Source organism: Ptychodera flava, chromosome 1, assembly GCF_041260155.1.
Source record: "Ptychodera flava strain L36383 chromosome 1, AS_Pfla_20210202, whole genome shotgun sequence".
Lineage (NCBI taxonomy): Eukaryota > Metazoa > Hemichordata > Enteropneusta > Ptychoderidae > Ptychodera > Ptychodera flava.
In genome coordinates this window covers 6,901,670-6,919,278 of record NC_091928.1, presented here as the reverse complement: position 1 = coordinate 6,919,278, position 17,609 = coordinate 6,901,670, and the positions used below count along the sequence as shown (strand labels likewise).

The window sequence follows — 17,609 nt, the reverse complement described above, 5'->3', positions numbered from 1 at the left end:
AAAAAACAGTCGTAAGTGAACATGTCGCATCTTTTGATTTGAAAAGAAACTATACCTTCTCTTATTTTATGTCGTGAATAATGGCAAACATCCTCATGACTATATTCTAATATGTTTAGCACATGGAATGCAATTTGGATTGCAGTGAATTATGTACATAAATATGTACTACAGCACTTTGCTGGGTGAGTACAACCAACAATGGCTGTTCAATGAACGCAGAACATCAATGTTCTCAACAAGATTTTTTCAACCTTGGAAAAAAGGTTGGTATGAATTCATACGAAAAGTGAACTTTCAGTGTTTGACATAACAGTGAGGAACAATATTGAACATGTTCAGGACAAGACTCTTTCATAATTTGTTGTTCTGAGGCATTTGCTTCAGCCTACAAAAGAAATTTAGTCAAATGTAGCTCCTTACAAATACTGGATTAATTAAATGAAGAAATTAAACTAGGAACAAAGAAGGTTACAGAGAAAAAGAAAATAATGTTGAAAACATGTTTTTATGACGTGAAATAGGCTGGCTTCTATAACAACCAAATTAATGATTGCTAAAAACAAGATCATTTGACGTCAGAGTGCCCCATACACGCACTGATATTCTTGTAAATTAGAGACATTGTATAAAAGACAGTGAACACATATTCTGTGCGGCAGCACTTACAAAAGGCACAAATTAATAGAGGAGACTAACAAAAAACAGACAAATAAAATTGCTTAGCTCATTTTTTTTGGTTAAAATTCTGAATGGGAAGCTGAAACACAGTAAATTAAACAGTATTTTTAGCAACACTGCAAATAGATCCTGTGAATATATTGTAATGCACCGTCAGCATATTATGCCTCATCACATATTTCACAAACATTATCTCGGAGATTCTCAGTGGATTAGATTGTTCCTACCATATGGAGCAATAAGGGCAGGTTTTTTGCTCCATAAAACTGAAAACGAACCAAAAAATGTAATTACTTTGTGAATAATGTGAAGCTTCCTTACAAAGCCACAGAATACAGACTTTGGGTTTTATGGATATTTGAATATCCAAATAGAAAGACTGTTCTTACATAATGGTGCGGTGTCAGCCTTGATTCACCAAATGTGACATATGTTTCCTTTCAGTGAGCGATAGTCTTGTAAATACACCGCATGGATTTTGGTAAAAAACCTTGCTGTTTCTAATGCTGTGATCTGGCTGGGTATCTGTGTAAATGTGCTACATATACACTATGGTATCAACTACAAATTCATCTTCGAAAACCTACGGGAGGCACTATAGTTCAGAGATGCCTTTTCCGAATCACTCAAAATTTTAAGGCAACCAAGTAAGGATCTAATTAACCCTTTTCCTGCCAAGTCGGTGAAAATCCGCTTGAAATTCGGTGTAGCTAGAATCTGAGCAGCCACGGCCGTTATCCTGCCAAGGCGGTGGAAATCGGGCTACTTTTTGGTACCCCCTTTCCTGCCTAGTCGACGGAACTACGTGTAGCAAACCCTTGCTCGCGCTAGGGGTCGTTCGAGGACAGGTTTTGGGCGAGGAACGGCGTTTGCTCTCGAAATGGGTTCACAGAGAGTCCAACGACAGGGAAAGGTGCGGAAGCTACCCAGCCAGTCCCCCACCCCGGTGGGGGACTGTTTTTTTTTGGGGGACGAGTAGCGTACTTGGCAGGTTAGCACGTTGACGTATTCTAGCGGAGTTTGGGGTAACTTGGCTCTGAGGCACTACATAGATTGCGGCCGAAATTGACCGTCTCGGCAACGCTAATCTGTAAGGCAACCGCCTAAGACCGCCTCAGCTGGCGGTGCATTTTTTGCCAATGGTGCGAGACGAAAATCACGGACTTGGTCCTGATTGACGGGAAGTGCGGACGGATTTGACGGACTCGGCTTTCTCTAAGGCAACCGCCTAAGACCGCCTCAGCTGGCGGTGCAATTTTTTGCCAATGGTGCGAGACGAAAATCACGGACTTGGTCCTGATTGACGGGAAGTGCGGACGGATTTGACGGACTCGGCTTGATTAGTCCCTGACATGGAACTGATCCGAACGGACTTGAGCGACATTTGTGAAGGGTAACCACCGCTTTTAACCGACTTGTTACCTTCTCGAAAAGACTACCCACTCAGATGTCGGACGTTGTCGGCTGCACTTGGCTCTAGACGTTCAAGCCGTGCAACGAAACACACCGCCTCAGCCTTGCCATTCAGGAACATGGCCTCAAAATTTGATACCATTGTTCACCGACTTGGCGGCTGCGGTTAGGTGCGTGAACCGTTGTTCACCGACTTGTTACGCCTATGTTGTCCCTGTGAAGTTCGGCTAACGGCCGAGTCTAACGGGAGTTGGCAGACCTGTGTTTGGTTTATACCGTAGTATGACCGACTCAGGTAGAGGTACCTGTCGGTATATTCCGAGTTTTACGCACTCGGGCGTCAATGACGGGTCGTCATCACCGCTGATGACGTAGACGTGCTGGCCACGTTATTTGAAGGAGCCATGTTTGCCCAACGGACGAGGCCGAGACAGCCGTTGACAATTTTGGCATCCTTCATCTTTGACCGCCTTAGTTGGGTAAGCCGCTCGGCAGGCGACGGTTATGACCTAAACAAGCCGCTGAAGCACTGTTCGTTGCCGTACAAGAACGAGACGGCCAGTCCATTACTGCTTAATGGGCGATCTGTCGGGTTGGCTTGTCACCGACTTGGATGACAATACGCCCTGCGCAGGCGTACTTAGAAGGACATGAGGTTAAAGATACGGGTTTCCCACCCGTACTAAACATGGCTTGGGCCAACGTCCTTGGATGGCAGGTGCGCATGCCACGTACCCAGCTGGACGGAATGTCAAGTTGAGATGCTAATGACATTGACTATGTTATGCTAAGTGCTCGAGGGATTTGCATCGCAAATGAGTATTATTAGCATATCAAATGGTGCGGACAGGCAATTTACATGACGGGTAGGAATGTCAGCGCCGTTGGTGGACTGATTGCCGTAGGTCCATTATAATAACAGGTGGTTGCATATATTAACACCCCTGCGTCCAATCATGTCCAGGGCTTTGTTTCCCTGTGGCTTTAAAAGGGAGGGACCTGCTAGTCTGTCGACACTGTTCCAGACATGAGCTTGACGGACCGCAAAAGTTTTCTGAAGGCGAGCAGACGACTGAAGCTCAAAGATGCAGAGTCTCCGGGCGGTAGTGGTAGCGATCGTTGTGATGTCCCTAGTAAACGTTCTAAGAAGTCGGGCAAGAAACGCTCCCGTAAGGCGAAGCCATCTCCGGCTGAAAACCCAGTGGTAAGCGTAAACGTAAGACCGATCGTTCTGCCGATGAGGATGATGACGGGTCACCGGTTGCCAGTGGTTCTCACCCGCTGCTCCGGAGAGACTACTTCACCTGCAGAGACTACATCTGCTCTTGTGGGAGATACTTCACCTGCACAGACTACGTCTGCTGCTGCTAGTGAGACAGTGAGTAACGAGACGGCTGATGCCATTGTTCTCCCCCGGCTGCTCCGGAGAGACACCACCTGTTGCTACTATGAGCCCTCATCCTGCGTCAGGAGAGGTTCCTGTGCCCAGTGCGAAAGAGCTTGAGTCCTCGTCATCAGCAGAGGCTGCCGAGCCTGCTCCTGCCATAGTTTCGTGTGCTGCGATGTCCCCGCCGAAAAAGATAGTGCGGAGGGGTTCGTTATCAGGATAGCCCACCTGATTTTGAGCCAGATATGATCCTTGATGCCGCTACGGGCGAGTTCAGGCCCAGACGCCCAGACGACGGTGATATCACCGCTGAGTCCGACTCGGAGGTTGACGAGGATGCGGCAGAGGACGATGACTTTTATGACAGGCAGTATGTAGGTGAGGCAAGCTCTGACGACGATGATGACGTTGCTGCTGTGTTGGCGGAGGACGACACCCCTCCTGTCTGGCGTATGTCGGAGACTACCGATGCTAATATATTTGAGGAGACCGATTTTGACCATGAGAGAGGACCGACTTTCACCTTGCCCAGCCACGCCCGTGAGCTCGATTACTTTTTTAAGTTTATTCCAGCTACACTGATCAGATTGGCCAAGGACGAGACTAATAAATACGCCAAATTCCACCAGCGACATATCGCTAGGAAAATAGATAAATACTGGCGTAACGCTGACTACCGAGAGGTGCAGGCGTTCATTGGCGTCTTAGTCTGTATGGGTATCGACCGTAAATCATCAGTGGAGGATTATTGGTCTAGCGATCCCTTTCTGAGAAACCAGGGTATTTCTACTGTGATTACCCGCAGTCGCTTTCAGCAGCTTATGCGATACTTTCATCTGGCAGACCCAGAGAACGATCCACGTCGTGATCCTGATGAGGCACGCCGCCGACGTCGGTGTCAGGAGGATCCCTGTATAAAATCAATCCATGGATGGAGCCCATAGTTGACCGGTGCGTAAATAATTATAAGATGGGTAGAGAGATCTCCATCGACGAGGGCATGGTGCGATTTAAGGGCCGTTCTAAATTTAAGCAGAGATTACCGCATAAGCCTGATCGAGACGGTTTCAAGATATGGCAGCTGTGCGACTCCACCACTGCATACATAGCTAACTTTGCACCGTACCTAGGTGTGAAATATCGGGATCGGACTGATGGGAGACGGCAGGAGCGAGGTGTGGTGAAAAGAATTACGATGGAGCTGGTCCAGCCATTCTGTGGATATAATCACAGCCTATTCTGTGATAGCCTGTTTAGCACGGTCGTTACTGCTAGAGAGCTGATGGAGACCGGGATCTACATGGTCGGGAGTTTCAACCGCCGTAATCGTCGCACCATGCCCCCTCAATTATTCCGCCGGGTAAGAGGAAGCGCCTTCCTCTGTCTGTTGGGGATATGAAAGCCACGACCAGAACGGACTCTCGTCTTAACATCACTGCTTATCAGGATAGTAACGCTCAGGTGCTGATCTTGAATACGGTCTATCCACCCTTGGAGTGCGTGCCAGTGGGGGAGGGAGACGAGCGGCGACAAGTGCCTCTGTCGCTGTATAATTATCGCCGGTACATGGGAGGCGTCGACCGAGCCAACCAGAAGCGCAAGTACTTTCTCACTGGGCGCAAGAACCACAGATGGTGGACATATCTGCATGTTACCTGATTGATGTTGCCCTGGTAAATGCATATATATGCTTCAAGCATGTACACCCTGATAGTAAGCTGACCCATAAGATGTTTCATCTGCGTGTCGGGAAACAACTCATTGGCGGTTATTGTGGGCGATCGCAGCCCAGTGTGAGAGAGGTCGAGGCCACTGTTTCTCTTGCCTCGTACATCAATCCACAAAATCAGCCGATGCACGTTGTCAGCCGTTTGGAGGGGCGGCAGAAATGCTGTAAAGTATGTAGCAGAGAGGGTAAGACCACTGCGAGCGGACGACTGTATGAGACGTCCAAAGGATGTAGTCTGTGCGGGGTTCATCTTCACGAGGGCGAGTGTTTTGCGGCTTTTCATCATCGCATGATGCTACGAGGTAAGAGGAGCATTGGCGTGCAGACCTCTACTCACACAGCCCCGACGACACCCATCAGCAAGAGAACCCGACGTAAATAACGGACAGGGGACAGCTTCGCCTAACAGTGGCTTGACTGTATTCTTAACACGGACCATGATCACATTTTGAGCACGGTTGTGCCGTTTGTTTGTGCTTTACGATCCCGCTGATTGTAAATTGAAACACGGATTATTTTGTACAATCCCCCGATTGTAATCTTTGTAACACGGACCATGCACTCGGACGTCGAGACAGACTCTGAGATTTATTATTCGGCATAATGTAAATTATTCCCGAATAAAATACTATCTATGGATCGCATATTTTCGTTTGTTTTGTTTAGACGGATTATTTTGTACAATTCCCCCTATTATAATTTTTGAAACACGGATCTGCCACCCCGATTGTAATTTTTGAAACACGGACCATGCACTCGGACGTTGAGACAGACTCCGAGATTTATTGTTCGGCATAATGTAAATTATTCCCGAATAAAATACTATCTATGGATCGCATATTTTCGTTTGTTTTGTTTTTACCCCCACTTTCGTTTTTGGCAGATCCGTAAGGACGCTATAGTAATGGATGAACGTGCGTTGTATCACGTGGGAGGGGCACAGCCCAACGGAGGCTGTGCTCGTGCGACGTAGACGTTGTACCAACCATCTGTCGTTGGGTTAGTGCATAGAGCAGTTGCACTGTCCAGAGCTAAGGTGGTACAAAACTGCACCTTAGTAACAACTGCACAACTAACCTGTTAGGAAACGGTAACACTAACGAGCTAAGTGTTCACTGAACTGGCCAAACTACGTACACGCCTTCCTTCAATGGCGGAACTATGTCGTTGACACTACGTCAAAGCAGACTGCAATGTGCGACTCTTCCAAGTCGTTCAAAGTACGTGGCCAAGTGACACAACCCAGGGGAAACAGGACAGGTTTGAGGGTGCTGCCGCACCCATAGCACTAACCCCTGGGTCTTCTACTAACCCACGAGAGAGGTGACGTTTCCCCGTGTGGCCGTGCGTGCCGGCGAACGAGCTTTACTTCCGCGAAAGTAAGCTAGAAAAGGGCATAAAAGTGCACGTCCCCCGGGGCAAACAACGCCCGTGACCTCGTCATTTTCTGGACACAACCTCATCAGCGGTTGCCCCTCTATACGGGCATGCAAAATTTTTGAAGTCTAACACGTATATGGTCGGTAATCGTACCCCGAAAATGCGGTATTTTCCAGCCAAATGCCTGGCAGGAAAGCGTGCAGGAGAGCCTATCTTCTGTAGACACGGAAAAGGGGGCCGGTTTTGACCGACTTGGCAGGATAACGGACAGGGCGCTCGGCAGGAAAAGGGTTAAAGGAAGCTACGTAAAATGTATGCAATGAATGCTATCCAGTATATTGACTGAATAAGGAAGCACTAGATTGGACTTTCAAATTTAATACGTTAACATTGTATTATCTGCTGCAGAAATATCAATACCCACTGTGCATTTTTCAGGGTGACTTCGCAATTTACAGCACTGTATACTTTATCATTCTTATCGATATTAAATTTTGGCATCTAGAAATCCGAAGGATGTCTGTTTTCATAATGGCACCGTGAAGAAAACCACCTGGAAATGCTACGTGCACGTCTTTATGGCACTACAGTCATGGGGAGAAAAAGCAATGGAATTGATTTTGTGTAAAATTAGTTGACGAGACAGCAAGCCTGTCCTTGCATAATGAGTTCAACCCCCTCCACAAGGACACCACTTACAATGTGATATGCCTGTTTACGACACAAGCTGACCTGCAAAACCATCAACTTCCTTATGATTAGGTATTGTACTAGTTTCTCAAAGGCAATAAATATTAATTTCCTAACTACAAGTAATGTTCACATCTACAAACAGCACTTCAGATACATATACAATACACACTGGTCAACCCCCAAACCTCCCCTCCCCCCTTCTGTTCTGGCTTGATGATAAACCAGTTCACTTGAAACACATACATTAGACCATTTCACTTCAAAGGGGAGGTGTAGGGTGAGGGGAGAGGGGAACAGGGCAGAGATTTAAAGTGCCGGTATCTGTAACTTTCAATGATTTCATCACTAGTTTTGTTTTGTAAGTCAATCAAGTTCTTGTGGTACTCCCTAAACATGAAACAACAGCTATTTATTTTGCCATCACAGTGTCTATGCATGTGGAAAGTACTGTTATTGTTTACATTTGAATTCCAAGTCACCAATGATAATGCAACTGCACATGCGTAGGCCGAGTTGACAAACTGAATACTGAGTATCTCAACATACTTTGAGAAGCAGAAACTGTAATTGCGACCAAAAAAATGGTGAAAAATATCATTGAAAGTTAAAGCTACTGGCCCTTGAGAGGGACAGGGTAGAGGTTACTATAATGGTGGGTGATAAGTATGTCCATACAGATGAAGTCCGGTCCTTTGAACTCTTTCACATACAAAGTTTAACTTAAATCGTTTTTACCATATTCACTGCACAGAGTCACTTGTGAAGTCGAGACAGTAAACTAATGGAAACTCAGCCTGTTAGATTTTTTCCTTGAAGAACTCTTCATGTAAGTTTTTGATAGCAGGGAAGATTATGTAAAGAAGCATGATACGAATATGATAGGGTTATCAGTTCATCTTCACTTGAAATGTTTCATGGAATGAAGTTACTGTATGTGGACACAAATTTTTGTCTGGCATGTTCAATACAGGAAGCAATAACATACAATATGGTTTTCTATATCATAACATTACTTGACCATTCAAAGTGTAAAGTTTACGTTTGTACATTTGTTACTTTCTTGTTCACAACAGGACAATAGCTTTAATAATGATAATACTGTATTCCCTTTAGTTTTGTTCAACTTCGGGAAGGAAATGTCCGCTTTCTATAACTCCTTGTCGACAAGTTATTACCTTAAGCATTTTAGTATGACTTTTTGCATGGAAGTACATGTAGTACAAAGAATTGAATTTTATAAACAGAAAGAAAATAATCAAAACTTTGCGACAGGTAGCTCATAGAGCTTAAACACTGTATAAGTGACAGAACTAGTCATAATTTTTACAGACTTTAAAATATCATGGCATCTTACAAATAACACTATTGGATCCTTTCCAACCTAAATTTTAGCTTGCTTCTAGATTATATGGAACCCGTATATTCTTTGAGAAAAATGTAGACGATAACCAACAGCAAGAATATACTCTCGCAACATCAAACATCAACTTTATTAAAATCATTTTTATGGTTGTTTTAACAAGAAATCTGATTATTTCTTGGTAAGCAAAAACCAAAAAAACATGAGTATGTAGCCATATGATTCATCATACAAGAACAATTGATCAAATCAAAGCCGAGTCACATGTCAACCCTTGACACGATACAGTATTCAATTTTGTACATACTTTCACTGGGACAATTTGAAACATGTCTTGCTCATTATACATCTTCTTCAAGGTCTGTTTATCACACAATCAATAGAGCAAGGTTCCTGATAAACTTCACAGTACACTACACATAACTAAATACATCCCACTCTACGCACAAACATTGCACAGGCCATATTCATATGCATAGCCTTCATCTTTTCAAAAAAGAAACGTTTCCCGTCATGGACTTCAAAAATACTTCATTTGGGTCTATAAAATCAGAGTTAGGACACGCTCATTCTTTTTACAACAGATGAACATACATGTAGATTTGTAATTATTGTATATCTATCTTGAAATCACTGAATCCCTTTCAAACGGATTTGACCGTTTTTGAATGATTATTTTTTTGTTGTTCAAAATTTGTACATTTGTCGTAAATCGCATGTACATATGGCATAATAATGAACCAATTTTGTTAAAATTTAGTCTTGGTTGCCTACACTCACATGTAGCAGATTGTATGTTCGCACTGTGAAGATACATTATCTTAGCATTGGTACTGGAACAATAACATGAAAACGTAATATACAAATTGTTTGTGATCAATACGAAGCATAAAAGACTACATAAGATTGAGTTTTTTGTATGAGCTTTGTCCCCACTCATAAAACAAATTGTGTCACTTTTTATCGTAAGGCTCTAAAGTTGTCCTGTAACTGTTATGCTTCCAAACAAAGTGAAATAAAATGCAAGCATTTCCCAAAGCAAAGAGTACATGTATTTTCTCTTTGAAATTCAAAAACTGTCCGCAAACAAGAAATCATACTGTCAGCGTTCTTATAAGGAATGAAATTATTTAAAGTATTGCTTGTTTCAGTCAAGATCCAAGACAAACAAATACTAGTAGTTGGCAAAAACAGGATATTTTCGACAAAAATAACGTAGGTGACGAATTAGCTTGCGCTATATTTATATTCACAACAGAGTACCTCATTGAAACCACAAGTGTTTAACTTTGTGTCCTTTTATGGGTTGTGGTAAAGCACTGCCTTCACCATTTGTCAAACAGTTTGGTCCATTAGTATCTAACTTTTAGTTAAAGTTTACTGTTTACAGAGAAGAGATCAAAGGACATGAAACTTCACCTTTGCAACAAATTGACCTACTTTTAAATCATTTTATGTCAAAATGTTACCAAGCGAAAAGATCACACATATTATTTTCATTTCAAAAATGTTGATTATTTTCAAACTTCAAATTACAGTCTCTTATTCAAAGCATGAAGGGATATCTAGACTTAGGTTGACAATGCGAGACACAGTGGTCAAAGATACAAATTTGTAGTTCTGACGCTACCATATGTTACAGGTCACACTGGCGGGCACCTGACTCACAGCGACAGGAAGTTAGTATTTTTAGTTATCATTATGAATGGTTTTAAAAATCAGCTGGTTCTCATCGATACACTCTGTGAGCTGCTGCTGAAAATTAGCACGTGCCAACAATTGATGAAGCGAATGAATCAGACAAAAATTTAAAAATATATATAATTACCCCTCCTTCCGTTTTATCTTTTTGGTACATCTGTGAGTGGTGTACAGGTGTATTTCATGTGTGTACATGAATCAATGATGAACTTCTAATTCTTGCCATTTAGGGTGGCTTCAGCTCTGTTTTCATAATCAACTACATTTAACGCTTTTCTTGTAATATCTCTGGAATTAACTATGTCAAATTTTAATGTGAAGAGTTTTACCAGGTTTCTCTCCCTTTCATCTCTTCAAAGTGGAACTGAATCACGATTACGACTCTGCAATTTTCCAAAGATGTTTTTCCTGAACTGGTTTTGCTCCTGAGGCAAGAGTTCACATTGCAAAATATGTCATGCTAATCCGGTTTACATCAGATCCACAAAGCAGCTGTTGAAATTGTCTCCTTAGTTCCATTTTACCCAGCTTAAAACTCTCTTTCTTGTCTGACCTCATTTACAACCTGGTTTGATGATCAGGCAGGCCAATATCTCTTTACTGACCCTGAATAAATGAAAAACTAGCTGAAACCAAAGTCCAAATGAGCATGAAGTTATGATCATCAAAATTATAATATTCCATGATTTTAAATATCTTTCTTTGTGCTTGAGGATACTGCTTGAAACTTAACCATTCTACATTGATTAACACCTGAGTATTCCAGGGGATATATAAACTAGCTACAGTGAATGAATGCCTTTTTGTTAATTTGCTTGCAAGTTTGAAACATTCGCCCAAATGCAGCAATTAAAAGGCAGATTATACTGGTGTGATTCATTAATTAGCTGAATACCAAGGCTTTTATTTTGCTTTTTCATTCACACACTGTTATCCTGGGACTTAAAAATTGCCGTTAAATGTTAAAATGACAGCAGGTCACTGAGGGCAAAACATTCAAAATGCCATCATTTTCTGGCGTGATGTAGACAAGAGTGATATCATCACCATGACGTTATCATGAATCAAATGATAAATGGAAGAGAATGAGCTGAGAAGATGCAGTCTTAGATTACTGATGCTGAATGTATTTCCAAAAATAACACAGGCATTGCTCACCCTGATGCCAAAGATAATTGAAAAATATCTCTTTGACTTCTCAACATACCAAATACATGCATGGATCTCACACTTTCCGGAACAAATTTAATTTACTTTGTACCTGCTGTAATTTTTCATTTCCAGATGTTTAGATCATTAGGCAATCCTCATTGATTATTACATCCTGTGATTGAAACACTTTGTAAATGACCTGTTAAGCCATTCTTTAGTGGGCACAAAAGTGGACTTATTATAAACCTGTTTTGTTTACTGTTTGTAAAAGGGATATGTTGATGCTGTCTGTTGTATTGAAATATTTCCATACAGGTCTTTTCATTCACGTATTAATTCCATAATTATGAATCCTGCACTCTTCAACCAAAAGACGAATTTACGGTGGATCCAAATCTGACATCCAGGAATATAGTCTTGTACCAATGCTGTGTGAGATTACAGCCAGTCAATGTTCACTCTCAGTTCCCAGAGGCCGAGGTCCTCATCATTTACACAATCTAAGCAGACATTAACATTTAGCACAAATTCAATTTAAAATCCGTCCAACCTCCTTTCAGTAGTTGCATGTGATTGGTCAGCGGCAGCAAACGACTGTAAATTTACTAGACTAACGATTTAGCCTTGCTGGCGGTATTCATTTGGGAAATCACAAACAGTTATTGTTACAAAGCCATCTCCTCCACAACACTGATATCACAATTTGAAGACAGTTAAACACCTATATTTCACACCCTCACCACTTCATCCATATATGGGCATACCATACACAGTTTGCCTCGCAGGATTATTCCCAGGATGTGTTGTTTGAATACAAAGAGTGTGTAGCAGTTGTGCATTACTTCAGGGACACAAAAGTTACACTACCAAAATTTTCATACAAATGTGTCTCTTTTGGACACAAAATATACTTGCTGAGCATAATTTTACTATATATAAATATATATTTGCAAGGTAGACCAATTCACATATAGAGGGTGTTTGGTTCAACGTCTACATATCAAAATGTTAGAAAATGTTCAGAAAATGGTCGCAAATCTAAGAGGAGCATGTTTAGTCAAATAAACAGCTATCCCATGATTCTCTTTTCTCTTTTGTTGTTTATCATACATCTATCCCATCTCATCTGGCGATGTGCAGTGGCTCAGAAGGTGATATCTGATTGGTAGACTGTCATTATATACAGTGAGTCTGTAACAATAGCTATTCACTACCTGATTGGCTGTTTAGAAATAATTTGATAAGAACAATGGGCTTCAGCCAACCAATAGGCTAATGGCTTCTGAGACGCTGCACTGTGCACATGAGTCCCACCTGGTTGCTGATATCTCAATCATACCAAATTCAGCTGACTTTAATCGAACAGGAATAGTGCAAGAATATGGAAGTGCACCTTGTCATCATTTAGGTCTTTCCTCATCTCTTAGGGAAAAAATGTTAAAATTGCACTTCAAAACGTCTGCCTTTCTCTTATGATCTTAAAAGGTTTACTTATGGTGTTGCCAGAGCAGGTGAATATTTTAGAGATACAGTAAGGTACGTCTAGTAGATTATGATTTCTGGCTGGCTTTGATTTCTTGGACATTAACACAGAGAAGTAGATTGAATGTCTTAACACCCCACAATATATACCTGAAATTAGTTTTGTTTAGACAGATGTCACGGGCCCGACATTTAAAAAATATTTTGCAGTGATGCCTGCAGCTTGAAGTAACATGGACAGTAAAACTTAGTAAAATTGTCCAACTTTTACTGAATACTGCATATCGCAACTAATTTTGGGAGTAGAACAAGAAACTGAAGTTTTAATAAATACCAAAATAGTAAAATACTCATCAAAAGTTAAAGTTATGGGCACTTTAACTGTGAAATTGGTGTCTGTTGTTTGCAGATAAAGGACAAATACGCTACCATCAGAACAGACAAGCGACCCAAAACCCTTTGAATTCCTGTTGTGAGGATTACCAATTGTGTCATTTATTCTATCACAATCATAGAATTCATTGCCTAAAGCAGAATTTCAAAACCCATAGTCTGATAAAGAATAAGTTGGACCATTATTAATTATGTATAAATTTCATTGTTATCAATGCACGAATTTCATTATTTTCAAGTTTTCTTCACTCTCCCCTCACCATCCCCCAGGACATTACTGCCACAGTGCCAGTAGATATTGTTCCATCTCTTTCAGCCAGCAAAAACAAACACACCAAACATTTACTTTCTAAACGGCCTTTTTGATCATTTCACCAATTGATATACTGTTTATTCTTTCTACCAGAACACAATAATTCTCTACAAGAGTTGTAACTTTCCCTCTTTGTACCGCCGCCTTCCTTGTATGCATTCCCATCTGTACCTATCCAAACATTCTTATTTTTTCCCGTTTTTCCCAACACTTCAAAGAATTCCATGTTTCTTTATCTGAAGCAATTATTTTGGTTAGTAGAATTTTTGGGGAAAATCTTTGCTGAAAACTAACACAGATTATATCATATGTAAAGTCAGATGCACTATTCATAAAAATTATCAAAACTGATAAAGAACACAAAATATTACAAAACAGCAACAAGCTATGTATCTATAAATCATGATGAATTGACACTGAGGAGGAAATGTTTCTTTTTATCAAAAACAGAGCTAACTTTTGTTAAATATCACTGTGCCTGCTATTTGGAGCAATTAAGTCATATCATACTGGACATTTTTTCAAAGAACAGAATGATTTTTTCATAAATACGTACAGATCAAATGTTGTGTACTCAGTTATTACCACACAAGATATTGTTGGCCATACCATGTACCGAGAGAAGAGACAACTGAGTACGAGGTAATTGTGTAACAAGCAGTTCACTGAGTTCAATCCACCAGACACAAACATGTTTCATGGATTTATTTCAAAAATGCAATTTATTCTAAATACATGTATGATCACAATCAATCAGAGAGCTCTTTTCTTCGCAGTCACACACAATGGTACTTTTGCTCCTGTGGCACTGAAGATCCCTGGTCATTTTCTGGGGCTGCCCCTTGGTTTCCCCTCAACCCTGTATTATTAATATCATTTATAAAATCTTGATTCTGTAAATTTCATGATTTTCCTACCTTTGGTAAAAACACTGATGCAAGTTGTTGGTATCCACAGAAGCACGATAGCATTCCTGACATTGTGGCTCTATTTTTGCATGCACACTTTAGCAAAATATGTCGGCTAGACTAGGTCAAGGTTGTCCCACACAGACCATGTGGCTAGTCTCTTTATTTTTCAGGGCATTTCCTGTTTGGTCGTATCTCCCCCTCTCTCTGCCCCCTCATAAATTTTCGGATGTTTTGGTCAGTTCTCAGGACCTTTTCCTAGCACAACAAAGTACTCATCCACATCAAAATATAAGTATCTAATATCCTTGACATCACAGGGAAGATTGGAAAGGCTACAAATCAAATAATGGCAGAGAAAACAGCCAGCTGACATGGCATACAAAATTCTTATCCTGTCTTTTCTGCTTTCTGCTTCGCCTACAATTGCTGGTTTGTTTATTGAGTGGGTTGCAGATCAAACCACACCTGTAGACACCAAATTTATAATTAATGCTTGTTTGCTGCTTTTGCGCTAATTAATTATTTTATATAATCCAGGCATCTTTCTTTATCAACAGTAAATTGAATGGGATGTGTACATAAATTGGGTGTGTGTACGTTTGTATGGCTTCATGTACTGGTCATCCACTATTATGTATCTCAATGTGATTAGCTTGGCATATCAGACTCAAAGCACTGTAGTCGTGAAACCCTAAGCACAAAGCACTTCATGATGCACACAAACCATCTTTCATATTCTTTGATTGTTCTCAATACGGGTACGTCCAACCACTCAGATCATATCTCCCAGCAGAAAAATCTCCTCTTTCATTCCCATGTGTTTCTTTGAAATCAGAAAAAAAAAATTCCACCTCTAGAAATTCATTCATAAAAGATGACTTTCTGTATAGCACGTTCAAAGTATATGACTCAGTCACTGAATAATTTATCCATCTTGAGAACCAGTGTGGACACGCAGAATAAATTTGAATGTCTCTCACAACTGAATATTTCTCAAATGAACAGCTGTGCTGGGTTTCGTTTTAACACTACTTTATGATAAATATCTGTACAAACTGTTCACAGGATACTATCTCCATCTTTTTGGGTGTATTGTACCGAACTATGTCAAATTGTCAAAGACTCAAAGTAGTTTTATTTGACAAAAGATAATTCTCCACTCAGCATATTCTAGCATAGGGCTTACACAAAGAAATTTCAACGTATTCCTAAACTGAATAAAAGACTTTCAAAATGTCTTCAGTATGAGGGTACATTCATAGGAATCCATTTACAGTGAAGTAATGTGCTTTCACAAAGACCTAGTAGTAAACGTTTGTTTGTTGTAAACCTTCTATATTGTGCACATAATGGCTGATTGCTTTGCTTTGTAATGTCTTCACAAGATTATGTATTAGAGGGTTGGCGACATGTTGTTCACTAGTAAACACCAAGGGATTTACTAACAAGTATGATATCCTGTACCATGCATTTCACAGAGCAAGGTAGACATTGCCATTATTTAACAGGAAATCTGCCAAAGTGTTGTTGAAAGGCAACCAAATTAGCAGGCAATGCTGTTTTATTAACTGGGAATTTTGTACATCATGAAAATTAATCTTGAAAACTTTACTTAGGACAGTGACAACACTTCCTATTGGGAAACGTCACCAGAAGCCAATAATTCTGGTAATTTTCACTGATATAGGAATAGAGAGCTGTACAAAGTCAAACTAGGTAAACCATAATTTTAATGGAAATTAAACAAATTTACCAAAAAAGCATACACTACTTGCTAAATGCCATCTCGCTCCATAGCAAATAGAATGATAACAACATAAGTAAACAGTTTTAGCCGATAACTTACTTTTTTTTTTATTCAGTGAAGGGTGATTAGATAAATTAAACAGCCATTAAATTTGGCTCAATTCCACACTCTACTGAAGCTAATAGCAATCATTGAGTCTGTGTCCAGCAGCTGTGAATGTACACTGGCAATCCAACATAAATGTTAGTGTTAAACGGTTCCCCTGTTATCACTGATACACCGTACTTCACTTGCAATATCCAACAATATAGTCTTGTTTCGTTCGACTGTCATTTAGCTCAGGGGGCCTTTGATCACATTACTGAAGAAACTTGCAATATACCTTACGTGTCTTTGTACGCGGATGAGATGTTTTTTGTCAAAATACTTCATCCTGCTCAGGTACACAAAATGATATTATTGCCCCATGAGGTCAGTCTTTGTATTTGTATGTGGATATCCCTTAATGAGGTCAATATACACATCAATAATGCTCTATGAGGTCAATATTGACATTTATAGATGCATTGCCTTTACCATTGGTCAACAGCAGCACTCTGGCTTCTCTGACGCATAATTGGTCATATTTTGTTTGTTCTCAGGCGACATTATAAATATTGTCTCTGCGACAAGATTACTGTGTAACAACAAAATTCAAGTGCCATACATGTACACCTTGTGAAAGTCGTATCTTACTTAGACAGTAGATATCTCAAAAAAAAATTGTTGAGGGCTAATTGGGCCACTTGCTGTGCAATGATAACAGCTGTCTCATTGAACTCATCTGCAACAGACAGTTATAACATGCATACTCTTATGGCTGGGCCCACCAACAAGGTATTTTTTTCCTCTCTGTAATGACCAAATTTGGAATGCAGCATTTGTTTTCAGTTGGCCCAGGACGTGATGCTGTTGGTTTTTCGATGAACCATACCCCTCTATTTGTGTTGAGAGGGCTAACCATCGATAAGAAAATCAAATGTTTTGATATGCACACTGGTGAATTTTTTATCATTTTTCATTTTCATTTCATTCGTTTATCATTTTCCTTTCATCAGTAACTCATACCAGCTGACCCAAGGGCAACGTGAGGTGATTAAAGTCTCCAGCAAACTCTGATGTGCCCAACATTGATGGCTATGACTGATGGTCATTTAAAAAATTTGCCACTGCGCCACAACCAGACAGCATAATGATGTAAATCTATCCATTTAACAATGTACAAATC

General features: G+C 40.6%; 1 protein-coding gene across 2 annotated transcripts in view; it reads right to left on the bottom strand.

The window, feature by feature from the left end:
* The window catches only part of LOC139128961 (homeodomain-interacting protein kinase 2-like), a 73,735-nt gene that overhangs the window by 44,456 nt on the left and 11,670 nt on the right, over positions 1-17,609 (bottom strand). The window lies entirely within an intron of this gene.